This window comes from Macaca fascicularis, chromosome 6, assembly GCF_037993035.2.
Source record: "Macaca fascicularis isolate 582-1 chromosome 6, T2T-MFA8v1.1".
In the NCBI taxonomy this organism is placed as follows: Eukaryota; Metazoa; Chordata; class Mammalia; order Primates; family Cercopithecidae; genus Macaca; species Macaca fascicularis.
This window is the reverse complement of record NC_088380.1, coordinates 23,867,344-23,885,261: the sequence shown is the minus strand read 5'-3', so window position 1 is coordinate 23,885,261 and position 17,918 is coordinate 23,867,344.

The window sequence follows — 17,918 nt, the reverse complement described above, 5'->3', positions numbered from 1 at the left end:
TCTTTTTCTGAAAAGTGCCCTGCCTAATATTAACACCTATTGCACTATTGTGACAAATGTAAATTTAAATAACACATTCCATAAAGATATCTGATGTTACACATCCTGCTGTTTTGACACTAATATCTAAACTTGTATGCCACTTTCCTTTTTAGTGACTCTTTTCCATTATTTTATTTTAAAAAAATTTCAATTGAGATCAAATTTCTTAGAAAGTACCACAAATTGACTGGGCATAGTGGCTCATGTCTGTAATCCCAGCACTTTGGGAGGGCAAGGCGAGAAGATCATTTGAGGTCAGGGGTTCGAGACCAGCTTGGCCAACATGGCAAAACCCTATCTCTACTAAAAATATAAAAATTAACCAGGCATGGTGGCGTGTGCCTGTAATCCCAGCTACTCGGGAGGCTGAGGCAGGAGAATCACTTGAACTCAGGAGCTGGAACTTGCAGTGAACCAAGATCTCACCACTGCACTCCGGCATGGGTGACAGAGTGAGACTCCATCTCAAAACAAAAAAACAAAAGTATCAGAAACTATTAATATACTAACAATCTATTTGTTATTCTTTTACATAAAAATAAGCTTACTGAACTTGACCTTATTTTCGACACAGCTTAAAACATTGAGAAAATAGTGACGTGGGCTTCATAAATAGTAGCCCATCCCAAATAGGCTTCTGTAATTGACTATATTTTCCTATTTTCCTCAAATTTCTTTTTTTTTTTTTTGAAATGGAGTCTCGCTCTGTCGCCCAGGCTGGAGTGCAGTGGCACAATCTCGGCTCTGCCTCCCGGGTTCACGCCATTCTCCTGCCTCAGCCTCCCGAGTAGCTGGGACTACAGGCGCCCGCCACCTCGCCCGGCTAGTTTTTTGTATTTTTTAGTAGAGACGGGGTTTCACCATGTTAGCCAGGATGGTCTCGATCTCCTGACCTTGTGATCTGCCCGTCTCGGCCTCCCAAAGTGTTCCTCATATTTCTTGACAAAAGTGATAGAAATAGGAAGATTCTGAGATTGTTATTGCATTGCTTTCTGTTACTTTAGACAACATTCCAATCTGTTATGAAATTGCAACCCTAGCTATTGTCTTTAATGACTGGTTTGCCCTTAAGAAGCAAATTCTCAGATACACACTATACTCTTAAAATAATTTGGAAACTGGATGTTTTATATAAACTCATTACGTGTTATTAAAAAGAATGCAAAAGTCAAAAAATAAACAAAACGTTTATACCCTATTCCCTATTGGGTAAACCCAACCGTATGTATCATTCTCAGTTGATAAAATTAACAAATTTTATCTTTTAACTGCCTGGACTCATTATTTTGTCTTGCTTTTAAAAACTAATATGAAATAATTAAATACAGATAATATTTGATTAGAAATAACTTTTCATAAATTGTCTTTTTACTCTTACCAACTAATATTTGAACTAAATATTTGAATTAAAAAAATTGATAATTATTGCAAATTAGTCAAATAGGTTTGATGAAAATATAATTACGTTGTGCCTAGCTATGTAATCTTTTTCCTACTGAAATCCCATAGGTTATGAAAAACACATTTAAATGTTATTATCTCTACATACGTATGAGACTAATCTAAGATAGATACATTTTTGCAGTCAATTTCTGCCTATCTACCCTAATGAAGGAAAACATTAGTGGGAATAAAACCTATTGAGGGGAAAGCGTTCCCTGATTCTCAGTTGACATTCTAAGCTTTAGGAACTGAAACAAACAACATCAGAATCATAAAAGAAGTAGGAATATTAAATTATAAAAATGTTTCTTTTTGTTTCCAAAAGCACCCCTTTTATATTTAGAATCTGTACAAACTGTAAGTATGAAAAATACTTTTAGTTTTTTGTTGTTGTTGTTGAGACAGAGTCTTGCTCTGTTGCCCAGGCTGGAGGGCAGTGGTGCGATCTCGGCTCACTGCAACTTCTGCTGCCTGCTGGTTCAAGCAATTCTCCTGTCTCAGCCTCCTGAGTAGCTGGGATTACAGGCGTGTGCCACCACGCCCAGCTAATTTTTGTATTTTTTGGAAGAGACAGGGTTTCACTATGTTGGTCAGGCTGGTCTTGAATTCCTGACCTTGTGATCCACCCGCCTCAGTCTCTCAAAGTGCTGGGATTACAGGCTTGAGCCACCACACCCGGCTGGGAATATCAGTTTTATAACTTTTATGAGGAGAAATTTGGAAATCTCTATTATTGTTTAAAAGTATTAAAATTCAATGTTTAGATAATTCAAATATAGTTTTAATCAAAAATGCTTATAAAGATTTTTGCATAGGGATAATAAATAGCACCTTAATGTGATGAAATACAATAAATATTGGTATAACTGTAGGATTTGTATAGTAATCTTTACTCACTTGCAGGTTTGCAAACAAGGGTTAACTACAGTCTAAAAATATTAAATGAAAGCTTCCAGAATTTAAAAATTCATAAATAATAAATTGCATGCCATTCCAAGTAGACTGATGAAATGTTGTACCATTCCACTTTGTCTTGCCCTGGACATGAATCATCTTTTTACACAGTGTATCCCAGCTGTATATGTAACCAGCTCCTCAGACACTTAGTAATGTTCTTAGTGATCAGACTGATTGCTGTAGTGTCCAAATGCTGGTATTAAAGTAACTCATATTACTTAATAAGCATCTCAGAGCACAAGAGTAGTGATGTTGGTAATTCAAATATGTCCAACAAAAGCTATAAAGTGCCTCATCTAAGTTAAAAATGTAGATTTTATCTAATTATGAAAAAAAATCATATGCTGACAGTGCTAACATCTATGGCATGAACAAATCTTGTATCCATAAAACTGTGAAGAAGCAAAAAGAAATTTGTGTATAGTATATATAGTCATGCATCATTTAAAGATGGAGATACCTTCAGAGAAATGTGTTGTTAGGTGATCTTTGTCATTGTGTGAACATCGTAGACGGAACTTAAACCTAGAGGGTATAGCCTGCTACTACCTCTGTTATATGGTATGGCCTGTTGCTCCTAGGCTGCAAACCATTACAGCATGTTACTCTACTAAATGCTGTAGGCAATTGTAACATGATGATATTTATATATTTAAACATATCTGAACATATAAAAGGTACAGTAAAAATGTGGTATAAAATATAAAAACAAATACACCTGGATAGGGCAGCTCCATTATAATCTTATGGATCCACCATTGTATATGCAGTCAGCTGCTAACAGAGCATTACTGTGTAGGGCTCAGTACCATTTTAGGCTTTGAGCATCTACTGGGAGTCTTGGAACATAGTCCTTACAGATAAGAGGAGATAACAGTGTTGGTTTTTTAGTGTTACTGTAATACATTACCAAATACCAGATAGCTTTGATCACAGAATTTCATTCTATCACATTTCTGATGGCCAGAATTCCAAAATCAAGGCATTGGCAGTGTTAGTTTCTTCCAGAGGCTCTGAGGGAGAACCTGTTCCATGTCTCTCTCTGAGCTTCTGGTAGAAGCTGCAATCCATGATGTTCCTTGGCTAGTAGATGCATCACTCCAATCTCAGCCTGTCCTCACAAGGACCCTGACTTAGGGTATTGTTTTGTCTTCTTTTCTTTCCTATAGGACACATACCATTATGGATTAATCCATGGTTAAGAAGTTCACGTTCGAAGGATGTATATTTTGGGGGAGCTATTATTCAATCTAATGCAGAATAGAATAGAATATAGTCTTTAAATATTTTGAGTAATATTTAACAACATGTAAAAATATTAACTGTAGAATGTTACACCAAAACTAGATATAGAACATAAATATATTTTGTCTTTCTGCATACTAGAGTATGAGTAGTATAATATTATCCAGATTTTGTATATAAATTGCTAGACGGCAATATAAACAAATGATACTAGTGTTGTGGGATCTCAAGCCAGTGAGGACTATAGATGCATTTTTTTTTCTCTTTAATTGTGTTTTCCACATGTTTTCAAATACCCATGACTATTTTTATAACAATTTAAGTTATAAAGTAATGAGTTATTATATATTTTAGCATTATTCAGTGTATTCATTGTGTTAATATTCTTAATTTAAAATATAATGTTAAATCAAGTTTAACCTAAATCTGTCTCCTTACATATTTTAGGCTTGGCCTAAAGACTTTTCTGTATATCGTGAACTGTATCAAGTGAAGGTGTAAACATACCATAGCCTACACTTGTGCCAATCACAGAGTTTTGGCCAATCAAATGTAGCCAACCATTCAAACCATGTTCAAATAAGGCAAACACCGAGTTGTAACCCATCCAGCTGTTTCTGTACCTCACTTCCACTTTCTGTCCATAAATCTTCCACCACATGGCTGCGCTGGAGTCTCTGAGCTTACTCGGCCTTGGAAGGCTGCCCAACTCATGAACCATTCATTGCTCAATTAAACTTCAAATTTAGTTCAGCTGAAGTTTTTCTTCTATCAATAGTAAACAGATACATATACATTTATCTATGTGTGTGTATATATACCTGTATACACATAAGTATATATGTATATGTGTATGTATATATGTGTATATACATGTATTTTTGTCACAAACACAGACAGTTACAGTGAAATCATGAAAAAAAGGCTAGAAACAGAAGTTTTCATTTTCCCTTAGGAATATTCTGAGAAATGTGTTAGTATTAGTCCCTAAAATCTGATTCTCTTTAAATATTTTCTAAAGTTTTAAGGTCTTGTTTAACTATTAAAGACATTGTTGTGGCTATTTGCCATTACATTTGTTAATTAAATCAAAATACTATATATTGAGAGACCGATATTACTTCTGACTTTGGACATATATTAAAACTACTTTTTTTATTTGAGATGATACTTGTAAATCTGATTTATTTTCCTGAATGAAGCCTTTGCATGATACAGAGTTCATCTTTGGTGAGTAATTTATATAGATTTATTGCTTTACAAACATTTCATCTCTTTGCCTACCAAGCAAAAGCAGGAGACTTGGGCTCAACTTCAGTCCTTCTGAATTACAGGATGTATGCCCTTGGGTAGTTTATTCCTTCACTTTTGTTGCAGTTTTCAGGGATCAATATGTAACATTACTTCATTCTTCTCTAGTTCGGATTCAATAAAGAATATGAAAGGAGATAAATGTTTATTAAAATGTAACTTATAATAATGACAATGCTAATTGGTTAAAATAACTTTAGAAACTCCTCCAAGAGGATATGCAAGCAATTTATCATTATTTAAAGTCAACTCAATTATTACCTGCAAGTCTTCCTTGAACAAAGCCTGATTCAATAAGTTTATGTCATGGATAAAAGAGTAGAGCATAGCCTGTCAGCAGGTTGGGAGGAATGAAAGAGAGAAACTGAAAAGAACCTGCAGAGAGAAAGAGTCTTTCTCCCAATCAGTCTTCCACATCAAGTCAGTTATCTTTTCTCTTCTAGGGAGGTCAATGAAGGGCTGTGCAGAAGCGGGAAGTGTAACTCTCATAATTCATTGTATTTATCTTTTCTTTTACTTTGCTTCCATGGATATATAAAACATGAGCCATAAACAGTCTTCCTCATACAGGATTTGCCCTCTCTATCCCTGAGCCCGATATGAACATCCAACAAAAATTTAGAATGGTTTTATGGCCATTTGTAGCCACTCACACACAGTATGACAGAAATCCACACAAAATGTGTTTTTAAAACATACATTGCCCTTTGATGATTTTATGTTTTTGTTCATACTATTTTGCCATTGCTTCATTTTGATACTGTCTTTTTCTTTTTCTTACAATTTTCTTAATTTTTTTCCAAATCATACAATTGTTTTCTCTAATTAAAAAAATATTATCTTTATAACTGTGAAGTAATATGCATCAAATTAACACTAGAATTTGAAGTGTTGATGGCATTTATTCTGATTGGCCGATATCCACTGGTTATTACAGATTTTAAATATATATCCTGTTTATTTCATTGCATTGTTATTGTTTAACAGTCTTTCAACAGTTTGTTAGCTTAATTAGAAATGCCTTAAACCATGAGTTGACATATATATGTTATATATAGTGTGTATGTGTGTATCACTGTGCTTTACACACATATTAAGACTTTGTAAGTTAAAAGTGATATATAATATTAAGGCATTTTAACTCACTTGAAATTGAGTGTTACTAATTATTAGAAAGGCAATGAACTATACATAATATATGGAGGTTTAAAACATTCTCAGACCTAGCTATATGGAGTATATTTATTATATATATTATATATTTTCCATCACTAGTTTTTAAAATAATGAATATATGTACATATATTTAAGTTAATGAGATCAAATAGAGAAGGTAGAAAACAAATTTATGATCTTTTTCCCTCCTCCTTTTAACTTGCTTTTCCTAACACATACTGTTAGACCCATTGCAGTAGATAAGTTGAGAGGATCTCTGGTTTTTGTTTCCCTGTTTCAAAGTAGATATGAGGGGGTCTTTGCTCAATGTCTGTAATACTTTATGAATTTATTTTCCTCTATATTATGTGTTCAGGCTGTATTTTGTCCCTATCTCTCTTTCTAGACCTCTCTCTGCTATGTTCCATGTGAGATAAAAATTTCCCTTTCTATCATACACTTTTATCAATTACTGACCATATCAATTATCAGGCAGCTTTACAAAATATGTACACTTTCAGAAATCCTAAAAATATGTACAGTTTCAGAAATCTTGAGTAAGATAGGTAACTATGGGCAAAGAAAACTGATAAATGGAGGAATAGGTAGCATCTAGGGGTTCATTGTTTTGACTTCAATAGACTGAGATCACAAAGCATTCCTCAAGGAGAGATCCCTGTCCACCTGCATCAGAATTGACTGAAATGTATTATTAAACATGCAGTTTCCTAATCCCCACTTCTAAACCGAATCTTTGTGGTTAGATCACAGGGGTCTGCATTTCTGAGAATGCCCTTCGAATTTTTATTTTCTAAGTAATAGAACTGCCATTTGGCAGGTGCTTTACCTACTTCTTTCTTGAAGTTCAGCAAGGTTTGCTCCACCAGGTTGCATTGAAATAAACACTGCTTCATTTTTGAATTGAATGAATTCTATGTGTTTTGAAGATTCTGATTTTCCATTTTTTAGTATGACGTATTTGACAGTGATGAAACTGTTAAACTCTAAAAATGATGAATATGGAGTTTTCAAAATTGGAGATTTAAATGGTGGACTCAGATCTCACTGTAATCTATTAGCTCTCTCTGGAATTTGACACTCACTGAGCTTTCCAAAGGGATTTCCATTTCTGGGTCTATCAACACTTTGTTATAAATGTTTTGCGCTTAGGTAAGAGATTGCTGAGAAACCTGTCAACATTATTATGCTAATGTAAATATTGGCCCCCACACAGGAATTCTATCATTCTGTTCCTAGTCTTCTTCTTCAGACATTTCAAGTAATAGCATTTACAATTGTGAGCACAAATGGTACTCGCTGTGATTCAGGAGTCCTGGGACCATCTTTCAACATGATTACAAATAGCATGTTATTTGGCAAACTAATTTGCCTTTGACCCAGTTTCATTGTCATCCATCATAATAAAGGCTTAATGCAGACAATAATTTTACCTCTGTAATTCTAGTATAACAATGTTTTTTATAAGATATAGAAAAGCTTCCATCAGGTATGACTGTATTAAAAAATGCAATAACCCAAGGAATTGCCTATACAACTATAATAAATAATTTGAGTATTAGACTTTGGTTTAAAATTATTTGCCTCTAAGTCTCTAAGTATGTATAATTTTTTTTTTAATGAATGGCTTTAGTTCCTACATATCAAGGCAGATTTGATAATTAATAATAAGCCTACTAAAACTGAGATTTCAATTTAAACCAATACTGTATTAAAATGACTAGTCTTAAAATCAAATTACATTGGATACAGTTATTCATCGTAGTAAATAATACAAAGTCATCGCTAAGTATTTTTTCTCTGACCTAGTGTTTATTCAACAACACATTGTATAATGAAATTATACATTATTATAGAAAAAGGATGCCATTTATGTATCTTCACAGGTTCATGTATTAATGTTGTTTTTCTTGGTGAGAACATTGCAGCCAATCTTGTTTACTAGCATTTGTAAATGCTCAAAATTCTTTCTGGAAGGGAAGACCTTTAATGCATCATTCGTCCTTGTGTTGCAATGGTGACTGATCTGGAATTTCTAATAAACTGCTTCAGAGTCCAAATGTTCCTCATACTAAAGATATCTTCACTTTATTAGCACTCCATACAATAAAGTATATCTTATGGGTTCTTTAATCTACAAATAGCATCAGACACTTTGTGAAAAATATTTTTATTTTATTCTTGAAACTCATTAAGTTTTTAAAAATACATATTGTCACCATTTCTCCCCTTTATCTATTGAATAAGTCCAATGTTCAAGAGAAGGTGGTTAAACTTAAACTATGAATTTGGTTGATATCTGAATTGAATGCATTAAGTGATACATTGCTTTACCTTTTCCCTAAAACAAATTTCCAAATTCTCTCGCTTTTCCAGACATGAAAACACAGAAGTAAGCTAAAATAAATAAATAAATAAATAAATAAATAAAACGATGTTTACGTTCAAAACTCTCAATTACCTAATGAAAGTAGCTATGTTATATATTTGCATTATATACTACTATTTGGTTCAAACTTTTTTTCCATTTTGTAGAGAATGGGGTCTCACTATGTTGCCCTGGTTGATCTCAAACCCCTAGGCTCAAACTATCCTCCTGCCTCTGCCTCCCTCAGTGTTGGGATTATAGGCTTGAGTCACCATGCCTGGAATATACTACTACTAAATATTGAAAAAATATTTACAAGAAGAGAAAAATACAAACTGTTTTCAGGAATTACTGGTATCAAAAAAGTCATTTTGTATTACAATACTAAAATAATGTGTAATTACAATATATCTGATCCCATTTCCATAACTAATACATTAGAAAATAGAATGTTGCTTAAAAGTTAGGTGAAATGTATGTGCATAGGAAAAAGCAATTCAGTGTAAAAAGAAAGATTGCCAGTTTACCAAAAGAAAATCCTTTCAAAAAAATTTTGGACACCGTAATATGCTTACTTTGACAGTATATGTGTATTTTATCCTCTCCACAACAATTTCCAGGTAATAGTTTATTATTGTTTCTGCTGTGCTACAGAAAGCAAGCATATAGACCTGCACAGAATATCAATGTTGCTTTCAGGATTAAACATTTTGTAAGTACATCAGAGTTATTCACGACTACAATCATTATAATGAGATTTTGCCTTTTCGGGACTCCAAGCTTTTGGGAACTTTCAGGTAGCCCATCTTACTGCAACTCTAGGTGACAGAATATATGTGATTTACTGACTGTGAAAATAATTATAATTACTTCATTTAAAATGATGCAGATTTAGAATGATAAGCACATGAATTTGCTACAGAAGTTAAATTGTGTAGGAGACTAGCATAAGATTACTGTGATAAGGAATCCATAGTCTATGCAAAAACTATCCAAGGAAATAGTGGATTTTGGTGAAACTGATGACAATAAACTCCAGGTCCTTTCAAGATAGTGGATGCAGTCACTAGATCTTTGACAACAAGATAACCCTTCAAATCCCAGTTGATCACAACACTGGATGGTCAGAATATATATGTTAGTTCAGGAAGGGAACAAGTGTTTAGAAGAAATGAACTCCATCAACAAAGCCGTAAACCTCAGCAAAAAGCCTCAAAGGCGTCTGCTATCCACAGTGGTTACCACTGATAAGTACACAGCTTGAAGACCCAGACGGTAGTTTTCCAAAGGCTGAGATGACAGAAGAATGTGGCAAAGAAATCAGAAAAAATACCTGCAGTCTGCAACTACTGGCCTACCTTTAAAAATGGCAACCAGCAAAGTCCTTTCTGATTGTAAATTTATGGGTAAATGTTTGTTTTCTTCCAAATCATAAATAAGATCCAAAAAATATATCAAGTCAGATTGTCTCTACACTCATCAAGAATACCTTCAAGAAAGTAGCAATAGCATTAGTACCATATTTAAGTAGTCATCTTTGCCATTTCTTGCCTGCTTGTTTTTAAAAAGTAAAATATTCTTTTTATTACCTAAACACTGTAGATTTAACAGTTTCCATTACCACCCTGCCATCACTATATTGCTACAACATGCCTTAAAGTGGTTTCAGCTTTAAATCAGGATAAAACCCAATCCCCCCAGAATATTTTGGGTTTTCGAAAAAGTTTTCATCAATGGTAAAAGGTATTTTACAGATCTGATCCAATAACTGAAACTTGCAATATAATGTTTTCTTACTAAGATGTTTATTTCCTTTATAATGTGTCTACTTTTTTATATATGGAATTTTATTCCATGGTCCTAACATGAGTGGTGGTTGTTACTATGAAAGAAAGTCAGTATAAGGAACAGCTAAATTTTTTTTTAATTTTTAAAATATTTTTTGAGGCTCAAAAAGGGTTATATGAATTATGTATTATTTGCCTTGTGGTTTACCAATATTTACATATATATTATATTACATATTTATATATATATATAATTATGTCAGCACTATTTATGACTTTTCAATCTTTGTCATAAATCTATGTACAAACCTTGGAAGTCTTATTTAGCACAGCAAAGAGATCCTAGGGCTCCATGCGGATTCATCAGAAGTGAAACACAGCATTTGACATCCTTTCTACTCCTGTGCATCAGAAAACACTATTTATTTGCACTACAGCCTTTCTGGAACCCCTCTGTAACTATGATGATGATGGCTCTTCTCACTATTCTTGCTTCTCTTAGGTTAGATCAATTGGTTTCTGGATTACAGTTTTAGAATGCTGAATCCTGTCACCTTCCCACAAATAAGAATGTCTATATCGCAATAATTAAATGCTTTTGGCGAGAATGAAAACAAATCTACTTTTTAACATTTTTTTTTTTAATGCAAACAAGGATATTTAGCAATAACCAAGAACACAAGGAATGAAAAATAAAATCAAAGACACAGGCTCTACATTAAAAGTAGTTCACCTTTTAATTGTGTTAAAAGATGAATAAACCTGAAAAGATATTTTAACATATGAAACAATAAATGGTAAAGGTAAAAACATGGATGGAAAAATAACCCTCCTGCTAAGGTTTGAGAAAGTGTACATATGTTGGATTAGAATTAAAAGTTACTGAGTGAGTCCTGAGGAAATACAAGCATCAGTGCATGGTGTGAAAGGAAAAATCAAAAGAATTAAGATTTACTCTGTGACATTTATAAAAATAAGTAGAACCCAAACAGTGTAATGATTCAATAAGACCATTTAACACGATGTGTTAAGACTTTTTTAAAATTTTTATTAATTTGGGGGCTCAGAAAAATACCTCTGAAATAACACGGATTAGTCACAGTGGGATCCCACCATTGGCTGCCAATTAATAAGCAATAGTAGTGGCTTGTCATGATGTAACACAGAATGAATTTTTTTCCCAGTGGATAATAAAGTTGATTTTTTTTCTGCCTTGTTGTTAGTGGTTATATACAGTATTAACCCATGATCAGAACTGTGGAACTAAAGCATACTTTTATTATTTCAGTCCCAAATTCTCTGTAAGTTATACTTGTTTCCATTTTGTGCCAAAGATACTTAAACTACTAAACTAAAAATTTTAATTGCTCTCCTTTAATTAGCATTGCTGCTTTTTTGTAAGTCAAAGTGATATTAATAGTTAGTGAAAGTAGTGTTTCTTTACCCGAATATAATTACATGTATTATAATGAACCATTTTAAAAAACCTTATTGCTAGAATTCACTAATTGGAAAATAATAGAAAAAACAGGTATTATACAATTATTTGCAATGTGTTGGAGGAAATTCAACTAATGTCACCAATTACATTAAAATATAATAATCTCTATTATTTTTGTTCAGAAAAATAAAATTTCATGTTGGACGTAAATTAATATATAATAGTATTCTGCCTAGACTTGCAAATTTTCATAGATGAGTAAAAATGATAATTTAATCATTGTGCTAATGTGATTCTATCTTGGTAAGGAAAAACAGGTTAGTGCAGTTTTAATAAATAAATTTATTTATTATAAAATAATAATAATTAAATAATGAGGAAATGAGTGTATTATTCATATCAGTGGTCTCAAAGTTTAGCATTCATCAGAATCACCCAGAGGGCTTGTTTGTCCTCATGCTTAGAGTTTCTGATTCAGTATGTCTAGAGTGGTACCTAGGAATTCACATTTCCAACAAGTTACTACATGATGCTTATGCTACCCACACTTTAAGAACAACTGGCCCATGGACGACAAAAATGATTATTTGCAGTAAGTACACAAAACAAAACAACAAGGATAACAAACAGTATACAAAGCTATTTCTTTATGTTTCTACCTATGCAATGGTAATTCTAGTCAATGTCAGCGTTAAAATAACTCTTCCCACAGAGGTTGCACGGCTCCCATTGTGCAAACCACCTCCCTTTTTGAAGAAGAGAAGAGGAGACAAAAAATTAAAATAGACAGAGACAAAGATAAACAGCAGGAGCCTAGGCTTGCCTGCTATCATCACATTCTACTATTTTAGCAGTTTTCTGTTTCTATCATATACTGTATACACATATTATTTCTAACTTATGTATACACTGTATCAATGTATATATGTTATATATTTCTAAGACAAATGTATATTCAGATAATAAGACAGACTAATGGGTTCTCTTCCATTTTGCAGTATTTGTCCCAGTGGGCTTTGTCGGCTGTTGCAAATTGGCTTCCCTGAGAGCAGACTCTGAGACAAGTATGAGCATACAGGGGGCGTCTGAGCAGTGCTCTGTATCAGCACCTACGGGCCTAGGACAAGAAGCCAGACTAAGTGTAAAGAAAAATTAAGATGTGGTATTATAATGATTGATATGGTGTGTCAGCCTGACTGGGCCATGGGGTACTAGGACATTCGTCCAAACATTATTCTGAGTGTGTCTGTGTCTGTTAGTGTGTTTCTGGATAAGACTAATATTTGAATCACAGTGAAGGCTTTTGTCCTCCCTAATGTGGGTGTGCCTTATTCCATCAGTTGAACGTTGAATAGAACAAAAGTCTGAGTAAGAGGGAACTTCTCCTATCTGACTGTCTTCAGGAATAGTAAAGGATCTTTGTGTTCAAAGAATAATAATATTACCTGAATTACCAAGTTTGCTAATTGTAGCATCACATTTAGCATATGTAATGATGAAACCAGGTGATCCTGGGATAGTTCATAGAACAGTCTTTCATATACAATACTGATATACATTGTATAATTTAATTGCTAGCACATAAACGATAAATTATATTTGTTTTATAAGTATACAAATTCAGGGAAATTTTAACACGACACAGACCCTGCCTGAGTTTATATCCAGAATATTTTATTGCAACCATTTATAGCTTTATTTATGTAAAATCTGAATGTATTCATTATTGAATACATTGAATACATTCACTATTAATACACTTGAATTAATAACAATAGATCAAATCGAATAATACTTACTCTGAATGACCCTAGGTTAGGAAAAGAGGTGGGTAAGAAAATAATTTGTTTTGGTTTAATTTTTAAATGACAATTTAATTTATTTTGGACAGAAACATAATTCTATCTATTCTTGGTTAAATATATTTTCCTTATTGTTGTACCCAACCTCTAGAATTATCACCAGACTTCAGAAAATTCAGGGAAAGGGTCTAAGGCTACTTCTGCATCTTTAGTTGGAGGTCATCTATAATTACTGGATTGTTTATTGCTCCTTTTAAGTCTATTCTTTCTGTCTGAATTTTGAGGGGGGTTTTTTACAGTTATAAGAATCTCTGTGACTTGATGTGTTATTTTTTATTTGCTTGTGGTTTTCTTTTTGGTTCTTAGAACACTTTTTAATTATTCTTGAGAGGTAAATCACCCTTTTAAAAATATATATAACATTAGGTACTACATACAATAAAAAATGTTAGCTTCAATCCCAAACCCTGGTAAATACCACTAATAGTTGGCACTAGAAAAAAATATAGGCCAATGGAACAGAAAGGAGAACCCAGAAATCAATCCCTACCTTTATAGTAAATTCATTTTCGACAAAGATGCCAAGAATGCACCACGCGGAAAGAACAAACTTGTCAATTAATGGTGCTGGGAAAACAGAATATCTACATACAAAAGAATTATATTGGACCATTATATAACTGAATGTACAACAATCAACTAAAAATGAATTAAAGACTTAAATGTAATGCCTGAAACTATAAAACTACTAGAAGAAAACTTAGAGAAAAAGTTCCAGGATATTGATCTGGGCAATTCATTTTTGATATGACATCAAAGCACAGGAAACAAAAGCAAAAATAGGCAAACGGGATTACATCAAACAAAGAGCTCTGTAGAAAATATATTTTCTTTTTTTTCTTTTTTATTTTTGAGACAGGAGTCTCGCTCTGTCGCCCAGGCTGGAGTGCAGTGGCCGGATCTCAGCTCACTGCAAGCTCCGCCTCCCGGGCTTACGCCATTCTCCTGCCTCAGCCTCTCGAGTAGCTGGGACTACAGGCGCCCGCCACCTGAGAAAATATATTTTCAATACATATATCTGATAAAGGACTAATATCCAAAATAAACAAGAAATTCAGATAACTCAGTTTTCTAAGAAAACTTTAAAAATTGGGAAAGGACCTGAATAGACATTTCTTAAAAGAAGACATACAAATGGCTAACAGGTATATGAAAAAAATGCTCAACATCACTAATCATCAGGAAAATGCAAATTAAAACCAAAATGAGATACTACTTCACACCTGTTAGAATAACTGTTATCAAAAAGACAAAAGATAACAAGTGTTGGTGATTTGTGGAGAAAAGGAAACCCTCACACACTGTTGGTATGAATGTAAATTAATAAAGCCATTATCAAGTACAGTATAAAGGCTTCTCAAAAAACTGAAAATAGAACTACCGTATGATCCAGCAATCCCATTGCTGGGTATATATTTAAAGGATCTAAAATCACTATGCCACAGAGATATCTGCTCTTCCATGTTCATTTCAGCATTATCTCCAGTAGCCATAATATGAAATCAAATAAGTGTCTATCAAGGGATAAATGGATAAAGGAAGTGTGATATATATACACAATGGAATACTATTCAGCCTTAAGAAAGAATATATTTCCGTCATTTGTAATATCATGTATAAACCTGAATTTTATTTTGGTAAGTTGAAATAAGCCAGATACAGAGAGATAAATACCGTATGATCTCGTTTATGTATTTAGTGGAAAAAAAGTGAAACTTACAGAGATGGAGAGTAAAATGGTGTTTACCAAAGGCTGCGGTTGAGGGAACTGGGGACATGTTCATCAAAGGATACACAATTCCAGTAAGGCAGGAGGAATAAGTTCAAGATACCAACTTTATATCATGGTGACTACAGCTAATAACAATATGCTTTTTATTTGAAAATTGCTAATAATAGATTTTAAGTGTTCTCACCACATACACATAAAACAGTAAGTATGCAAGGTAATGCATATGTTAAGTAGGTTAATTCAGCTATTCCACAAAGTATACATATTTTTAAAAATAATTTTTGCATGATTTTTAAAAAATCATTTTCTGCATAAATATAATTTTTACTTACAAATTAAAATTAAAATAGAAAATTGGTGGCTATATTTTCAAGTCTTTTGCCTTTGAAATAATAGATGAAATTATGGCTATTATATATGTAAACATTTCATATTTTTCTCACTTTTGTTCAATATATTTTTTTTCTTCATCTAGTTTTTGTTTTGTTTTTTTTTTTTCAATGTTAATCCATTGCTGGAACAATTGCATAACATTTTAAAATCTTAGTCTAGAAATAAATACATTTCCTTGTTGGGTTTTGATTTCTCTTTTTTTAAATAACTTATTGGATAACTCTGCATTCTCATAGTATTAATGAACAGAAAAATATCATGTTCATTGATGTTATAGCACCGCTCTATTTATTTTACTCAAATTCTTTTGCAATCTTTACAAAAGTGAATAAAAACAGTAATAAAATACAACTTAAACGCTAACATTTACTTATTGTACACTTAGAATATAAAAATTAAAAAGTAATATTTGTCCTGAAGTTGCAAGTTACAGACATTCTCTTTTATCACTCCTCATTCTAAATTTATTTTCCTTACAATCACTTTTAAGTCATTAACGTTGTCTGTTATTTGCTTTCATATTTCTAACTCATTACCATTTCTTGCTTTTTTTTACATGCTTCATATTATATATTGACGTTAATGTGGAATGAAGTCTATGATATCTTCAATTTGCAACTGCCTGTACACATAACTTTATTTTCGTTTTCCTAAATCTCTCAATAAAATTTAACCACCTTTTTGGTGCTATGAACAGTCAATTTTTGCATTATGTGACTGCGTAAAGATTCAGATCTAAGACATAATACGTTATGATTACATTGCCTTTATTGATTTTCAGTGTCTTTATTAAATATCTAATTGTCTAATTTATTTCGTTTTCTAACTTTGTGTACTGTATTAGTCCATTCTAACATTGCTAATAAAGACATACACAAGACTGGTGAATTTATAAAAGAAAGTTAAACTCACAGTTCAGCATGGCTGGGGAAGCCTCAGGAAATTTACGATCATGGCAGAAATCTAAGAGGAAGCAAGGCAGCTTCTTCACAGTGCGGCAGGAAGGAGAACTGGAAGCAGAGGAAGGGTCAGACACCTATAAAACGATCAGCCGGGCATGGTGGCTCCCGCCTGTAATCCCAGCAGTTTGAGAGGCTGAAGTGGCAGATCAACGGAGTTCGGGAGTTTGAGACCAGCCTGCCCAACACGGAGAAACCACGTCTCTACTGAAAACACGAAATTAGCTGGGCGTGGTGGCACACTGGCACCTGCCTGTAATCACAGATACTCGGGAGGCTGATGCAGGAGAATCGTTTGAACCCGGGAGGCAGAGGTTGGGGTGAGCCGAGATCATGCCACTGCACTAAAGCCTGAGCAACAAGAGTGAAACTCCGTCTCAAAAAAACAAAACAAACAAACAAACAAAAAAAAAAACAAAAAAAAATCAGTTCTCCTGAGAACTCACTCACTATCATGAGAACAACATGGGGGAACCACCCCCACGATTTCATTACCTCCACCTGGTCCCACCCTTGACATGTGAGGATTATGAGGATTACAATTCAAGATGAGATTTGGGTGGGGACACAGAGCCAAACGGTATCATGTACTTATTAATTAATTTTCAAATACTAACTGTATTAGTCAGGGTTCTTCAAGAAGGACAGAACTAATAGAATAGATGTACACAAAAAGGAGAGTTTATTAAGGAGTATTAACTCACATGATCACAAGGTCTCACAATAGGCCATCTTCAAGCTGAGGAGCAAGGAAGCCAGTCCTGGTCCCAAAGCTGAACTTGGAGTCCAAGATTTGAGGGCGGGAAGCATCTAGCATGGGGGGGAAAATGGAGGCCAGGAGACTAAGCTTGCTGATTTCCCTATAGTCTTCTGCCTGCTTTTATTCTGGTCGTGCTGGCAGCTGATTAGATGGTGCCCATCCACATTAAGGGTGGGTCTGTCTTTCCCAGCCCACTGACGGAAATGTTTATCTCCTTTGGAAACACGCTCACAGATATGCCCAGGATCAATACTGTGTATCTTTCAATCAAGTGGATATTCAGTATAAACAATCACACTAACAAATACAAGAAACCTTCTGTCATTATGCTCAGAGACATTAGTTTTTATTTCTAAAGTTTCTCTTCATTCTTCCTTCCTTTTCTTTCCTCTGTCTTTTCCTTTCTTCATTCCCTTTTTATTTCCTCCTTGAAGAGAGCTCTCCT